Consider the following 7328-nt stretch of genomic DNA (forward strand, 5'->3'; position numbering starts at 1 on the left):
CCTCACCTTCTGCAAACTCTGAGCTGTCTTGGCACTGAGCCAAGGGGGAGAGGCAATGGTGTCAAGAGAATCAGTCATTCCTGGAAGGCTGAGGGCATGCACAGGCCCTCACAACAATTTTACTTTGCATAAGTACAGCTTTATGTGGACAGGAACTCTCAAAAGGTATTTGGTTTCATGGAAGCCTAACATTTGCTATCAAAAGCCAAGAGAAAGTCTCTCTAGAGGAGGGCGCAGCCTCTAGAGGAGGGCGCAGTAGTTGGAGATTACTAGGCATACAAGTAAACAGATCATAAGAACAGGAACCAAAAAGGGAAACAAACCAAGCATACAAACAAAGCAAGCTAGCAGGATTCTGCAATGATTATACACGGAGCTTAACACAATGATCTTAACCATGTTTAAGAAATAAATGACAAATATGAAAATATTTTTAGAATAGCAAACTATAAAAAAAATGACAGATTTGAAAGAGTCAAACAGCACCTCTAGAACTATATAATACAATAATAAATAAAATAAAATAGCCAATATTTGCACTTGGCAACAGACAGCTCACATCAGAAGAGAGAATTAGAGAGTGACACCAGCAGAATGGAGGTGTAGGAATTTCTAGCACTTGTTTCCTCTCAGAAACATTAATTTGAACAACTATGCACATGTGAAAATGCCTTCACAGGAACTAAGGATTCTAGGTGAGGGATTATAGAACCTGGGTGGAGGACAGAATAAGAAAAATGCATTGAAGAGATTAGGAAAGAGTTTCATAAAACCTCCTTTATTATCCCCCAAGCCAGGGCAGCCCACTGTGGAAAGAGATATACTCTCTGTGCGGAAAAAAGAGTAACACGAGCACCCAATTTCACCGCAGACCCCAGCACCAGGCGTGCACCAGCACCAGGCTGGCCCCATGACTCTCAGCCCACCCCAACACCTGGCCAGCTTTCATTACCCCCAGGCTCCCACAAATCCAGACTCCCAGCACTCCCCAGTGCCAGGCTGACTCCTGGGGACCCAGACTCCCAACCGGCTCCCATGGATCCAGGCTCTCAGCCCACACCAGTGCCAGGCCTGCATAGATTTAGGCTCTAAATTGGCTCTCACAGGCCCAGAATCATGACCTTCTCCAGCACCAAGATAGCCCCAATGACCTCAAGCTCCAGGCAGCTGCTATAACCATAAGCTCCCAACCCGCCAGCACCAGGTCAGCCCCCACAGCCCCAGCTTTCAGACCATCTTTTATGGACCCAACCTCCAGGCTGGTCCCCCATGATCCTCATGGATCCAGGCTCCAGGCCAACACCCAAGGCCTCAGACTCTAGGCTCACTCCAGTGTCAGGGTGGCCCCCATGGCCCCAGACTCCAGGCCAACTCCCACAAGCCCAGGTTCCCAGCCTGTCCGAGTACCAGGCCAGTCTTTGTAAACCCAGATGCCAGCTAACCCTAGTAGTCCCCTGCCGCAACCTTTTGCAGCAAGGATTCAGGATCTGGAAAAGGGGCCGCGCACAAACAAACGCATTAGATGAGAAATATGAATTTAGAAGGCATGGGGGCCAGGCGGAAACCTTTCTCTAGTGGAGAGGCTCCCTGACTTCTGGGTCCTGTTTGCTTTTATTCACTTGAATACCCATTTTCCCTTTAGGAGTGCACACAGGCATATCAAAGATAAAGTTTGGTAAATAGTAAAAGGATTATAAGGTTAGGGGGTTGTCTTGAGCCATTTGGCCAACAGCAGAGCAATATTATGCTGATTTTCAGCCCTGGTGAATATTGCATTGATATGCTAACTACTGTTGGCTTAGCCTCCAGCAGTCCCAGGCACCCAACTGGCCCCTGCAGACCTAAGATCCAGGCCTGCTCACACAGACAAAGGTCCCAGGCCCACCACTACAGACTCAGGCACTAGGCCTGCCCCCAATGGACCCAGAAACCAGCCAGCCCCTGTGGCCCCAAGCACCAGGCCTGCCCACATTCTGACCCAGGAACCCTATATGCCCATCCAAGGACTCTAGCAGCAAGCCCTCCCACAGACACCACAGTCAGCCCACCCATAATATCTGTATGGGCTGACTGACTGGCCAAGGGCTTTTCCTGCTGAAGCCAGACTGTACAAATGGAAAGAGGTGCCTTCTTCCTCAAAAGTGCAGACATCAATGAAGGACACAAGAATCATGGATAATCAAGGAAACATAAAACCACCAAAGGAAATTAATAAAGCGACATAGAATGACCCTAAACAAATGACGATCAATGAATTGCCTAAAAAAGAATTCAGAATAATCCTCTTAAAGAAATTTAGCAACAGACAAATAGACAAAATTAGGAAAGCAATGCATGAACAAAGACATAGAAACCATTAAGAACAAAACAAACAGAAGTCCTTCAGTTGAAGAATGCAATGAATAAACTGAAGAATTCAATAGACTGGATTAAGAGAAGAAACGAAGTATGGTAGCAATCATCTCAGGTAGAAACTATAGTTTAACTTTAACCCTGCTGTTTGGCTTCTGTACTTATTTGCTTAACAATAGAAAAGTTACTTTGATTTTCTGAATTGTATAAATCATCCCATTCGATTGAATGCCTTATTGATTGTAATGTGAATATCCCATTGATTGTGATCTTACTGGTTTTAGAAAGCACAATCTTCTGTACCTGGGAACCAGGACATCACAATTATCCCAAGATTCGAGGGTTCCAGATAATGTGTTTCTGTCAACTCAGTGGTCCGAAGACCCAAAACTATAATTAATCTGTAGATAACTAATCGGCTCAATCTCACTTCTGTAACTGCTTTGTGCAAACCAGGGTCCTCATTCCAAACCCTGGGATGTAATCAATACCTTTGTGATTTTTGCCTATATATATCTGGTGTTGCAGCCATATTATCACTGCGAGATTTGGGGGAGCGAAATGCCCCCTCATAGTCCCGGATTGCAATAAATGTGACTCTTTAATTCGACTTCTTGAGGCATTCTTCTGTGGTTCGCGGGGTAATTTACAACAGAAAGAATTAATGGACTAGAAGACAGGTCATTTGAAATTATTCAGTCAGAGAAACAAAAAGAAGAGAGTGAAAAAAACCCATGTGAATTATGGAATTCTACTAAGAGAAAGAATCTATGCATTATTGAAGCCCTTGAATTTGAAGAGAGGTGGAAGGAGCAGAAAGCTTCTTTAAAATATAATGGCTGAGAATTTCCTAAACCTTAAGAGAGAGTTGGACATTCAAGTTCATGAAGCTCATCGATGCCCCTTTAATTTCAACCCCAAATTATCTTCTCCAGGACACATTAAAATAAAACTGTCTAAAATCACCACATTGTTTACGTTAAATGTAGACAGTGATGTATGTGAATTGTATCTCAGCTCCTGGGAAAACAGGAGCGATTTAGATCTCCCTTTAGGAGAAGCTGCTGCCCAGAGGAGAGCTGGCCTACAGCCTCAGGCTGCCACAACCCTGGGCTGCTCCCAGGCCATGACTGAGCACAGCAGCACTGCAGCCAGGCCCTTCCTGGGACCAGGAGCCTCTACAGGTAAGCTTTGCCTGGGGCTCCCTGCCAGTCAGGTCAAGACTTCCTCAGAGTGGTCACAGCTGCAGTGCAGCCGGAAGCTGTTCCTACCCACTCCTCTCTTCCCCATTGCTAGTGTCCCACTTGCATTATGGCCTGAAGGCTCTGCCTGCCTCCTCCTGATACCTCCCTCCTACATCTTTCCTGTGCATTTCTCCCAACACATTCACTGCTTGTCTAATCTCACCGTGGTGTCTCCTCTTCAGAGCATCCAAAGGGACATGATGTAACCAAGAGTGAACCCAGGGACATGAGGCAAGCTGTACAAGAACACAAACAGTATGGTTTCATTCTATAAAATGTAAAGGCAGGCAACACTAAACTATTTGGGGGAGATATGCATATGTGGTGAAAGGATAACAAAATGCAAGGGAATAATAACCATGAAATTTAGGATGACAATTACATCTGAGGGAGGGAGGGACCAGATGGAAGAGGAACATACAGGGGTTACAAAGGTCCTAGCTTTGGCTTGGTGATGAATTCACGTGGGTACCATTTATTTGCATCTAGGATACACTTGTTATTAATATTCCCTCAAACCTACTCAATATTTACTTTAAAACAGAGATAATGGGTCCTAAAGAGATTTCCTGAATTTTCTGAATATACTAATAATAATGCAACAATAGCTATCATTTATTGTTTACCACAATTTTATTCCTTAGTTTAAAAAAATCTTTTAAAAGTGAAATGTAACAATTATTTTAAAAGCCATATGTAAAACAAAACAAGCTAAAATGTTAATTATTTAAAAGGTAGAAATAAATCAGACATCAGTAAAAAAATAAATAAAAAAGAGAGAGAGGAAAAATGAATTCAGTCATATAATAAAGCCAGAAATTTTTGCATCTAAATTTTACAGAGAGAAAAACAGTGGTTGAGTGATGGCAGTTGCTCTATAGGCAGTGGTGGGTGGCAGGAACATTGGAGAGAGATGGGTGGAGTTGAGGTGTATTTTGAAGGTAAACCTCTTTAGGGAAAAGAGGATAGACTTGATGGGTTGGATGTAGGGCTTCAGGGAAAGGAGGAATCAAAGATGTGTCTTAGGTTTCTGTCTTGAGTAACTGGGTGTGGGAGTGGGCATGTTGGACAATTATTGAGAGCACTACTTAGGACATATTCAATTTGCATGTTCTGGGACAACACAAATTGGTATTCCAACAAGAGCCTTGGGCCAGATCAAACTATTCCATCCATCAGGACAGTGTTCCATTCATGAGAAGAGGTAATGACATCCAGGGAGGCAGCATAGAGGAGAGATATGGCCTGAGGAACTTCAACTTTTGAAGTCACAGGAGGAGGAACTGGAGAAGAGGAATGAGAGGGGAAAGCCACTGGGGTTGGGGAACACTAGGGGTGATGGCCATAGAGCCCCTAGATGTGAGTGTAAGAATGAGGCAGAGCGGCAGGCTGTGTCCAACAACAATTAAGATGAGGACAGCAGAATGTCCATGGGGATTTAGCAACAAAGATGTTGTTGGTGATGCTCAAAAAAATGTTTTGGTGGAGAAGTTAGAAGCCAAGACTAGAATGTGCTGAGCAGCCAATGGAATACTAGTACTCAGGGGCATACAAATCATAGTAACAACAAGATATTTTTTATACACTGGATAAACAATGGTTTTTAATTTAAAAGTAAGTTTTCATCAGGGAAGTAAGGATAAACACATCATTGGGAGTATAAGTTGGTAATTCCACATCAAAAGGCAGATTGCCAGTATCTGTTGAAAATAAAAGATGCACTTACAATATTTTTGAGGAACTTATGTAAGAGGCAGTGGCTGGCACATAAGGGGAGTAAATAGGCATAAAAGACACAATCCCTGTTCTCTGTGTACCTAGAATTTGGTTGAGGAGAAGAGAGTAAAGGGACCAAAACAAGAAGAAAAAGTTGAGCACAAAGTCTAGCAAAAGAAATGTCACGTGAGAAGGCAAAATGCTATGGACCTTAAAGGAGACCAGATTGTGCATTTGGTTGGGAAGATGAGGAGAAGTCTCTCAACATTTCAGACATGTGGGATGTTAGAGACATGGGCGGTGAGATACACAGGGATGAACGTGTCTGAGATGTTTGCATGAGAGGAGGTGTTGGACGAAGAAAGCTGATGTGTTGAGAGTAACTAGTAGAGGAAAGAAGCTCACTTTAGATCTGTCTCAGCCTCAGTTTACACCAGAAAGCAGAGCCTGAGACAAGGCTTGCATGCAGGGTGATGAGAAGGGAACAGGAGTAGGGGCTGGGAAAATGGAAGCAGGAAATCTAGGGCAGCCAACGCAAGGATGTGTTCTTGGGCTCAGCACTGCCATGGGCAACTATGACCAAGTCCTGCTGGGACCCTCTGAGGACCATGTAGATAGAATGCATCTCAGAATTGTCCACCAAGTGATGGGAGAGGTAGCATTTCCCACACACTCCCAGCCCCCACTGGTGAAGGTCTCCTCTGGAGCAGCTCACTCTTACTTCCAGGTTTGAGCATGCATGAGTGCCGAGCAGGTCCCTGCAAGTGTCCTCCCCCAGGTGTCCTAGGCGCCCCAGAGCAGGCAGAGAGAGATGGCAGGTGCAGCAGAGATGACTTCTCAAAGCACAGCAGTGACTGAGGAAAAGGCAGGCTAGCAGGGTATAAGGTGGAGTTCAAGGGTTATCCCCAACAATCCTGGGCAGTGAAGCAACAGAAGGTAATGCCAGAAGGACAGGTCTTGGAACAGATTATGCCTGGCTGAGAAATGCAAACTTAGTTACCCATTGCAATCAGTACACATTGCAAAACCTGATGATCACATTTGTCATGTGCAATGAAGGGCAAGGTCTCCTGAGAGGAGAGCCCTTGCACACACATTCATGTCCAGGCTATTATAATAAATTGTAGCTTATATGTGATTGGTGATGTGAATTTGTAGATTTCATTACAGGCTTTAACTAAAGTCACCCTCACAAAATGGACAATGGACTTAAAAACATCCCAATAAAGAAACTGTGATTGAAGGTTCTACTAAAATTCCAAAAAATAACGAGAAAATGTCAGCTGACCTACTTCCAGCCACTTTAAAAAGTAAAAACAAAGACAATACAATGAGTTTCAAGAAGTTGCCTGAAAAATAATTCAAACTGATATAAGCGATTCTTTGAAACATGGATTGATTTGCATTCATATTGTTAATTTGCATTCATATGTTAACAATTCATCTTTAACCAAAATATATACTATGTGTCAAATTATTAACTAACTAGAGGCCCAGCGCACAAAATCGCGCAGGACCTAGACCTGACATGCCATGAGACCCATCAATGCACTTCCTGGTGACTGGTTGTTTGGTCATTACGGTGTTACAGCATTATGGTCACTGGATTTTTACAATATAGATCAGTGATGGCTAACCTTTTGAGCTCGGTGTGTCAGCATTTTGAAAAACCCTAACTTAACTCTGGTGCCGTGTCACACATAGAAATTTTTGATATTTGCAACCATAATAAAACAAAGATTTATATTTTTGATATTTATTTTATATATTTAAATGCCATTTAACAAAGAAAAATCAACCAAAAAAATGAGTTCGCATGTCACAGGTTCGCCATCACTGATATAGAAAGTATTAAGAATTCTTCATGAGTATGAACATGTAAAATTTTTATTTCATATTTATCTTATCCTTTACATTTTTCTTTGGGAGTAAATTTCCAATATCTATAATGAACATGAATAAAATTAATAAATAGTATTTTTATTGAAAGAGTGGCATGAACAGAAATGTTTGCAA

This window comes from Myotis yumanensis, unplaced genomic scaffold (assembly GCF_028538775.1).
Source record: "Myotis yumanensis isolate MYYU_CA2020_CCGP unplaced genomic scaffold, mMyoYum1.0.hap1 SCAF_11, whole genome shotgun sequence".
NCBI classification, from domain to species: domain Eukaryota; kingdom Metazoa; phylum Chordata; class Mammalia; order Chiroptera; family Vespertilionidae; genus Myotis; species Myotis yumanensis.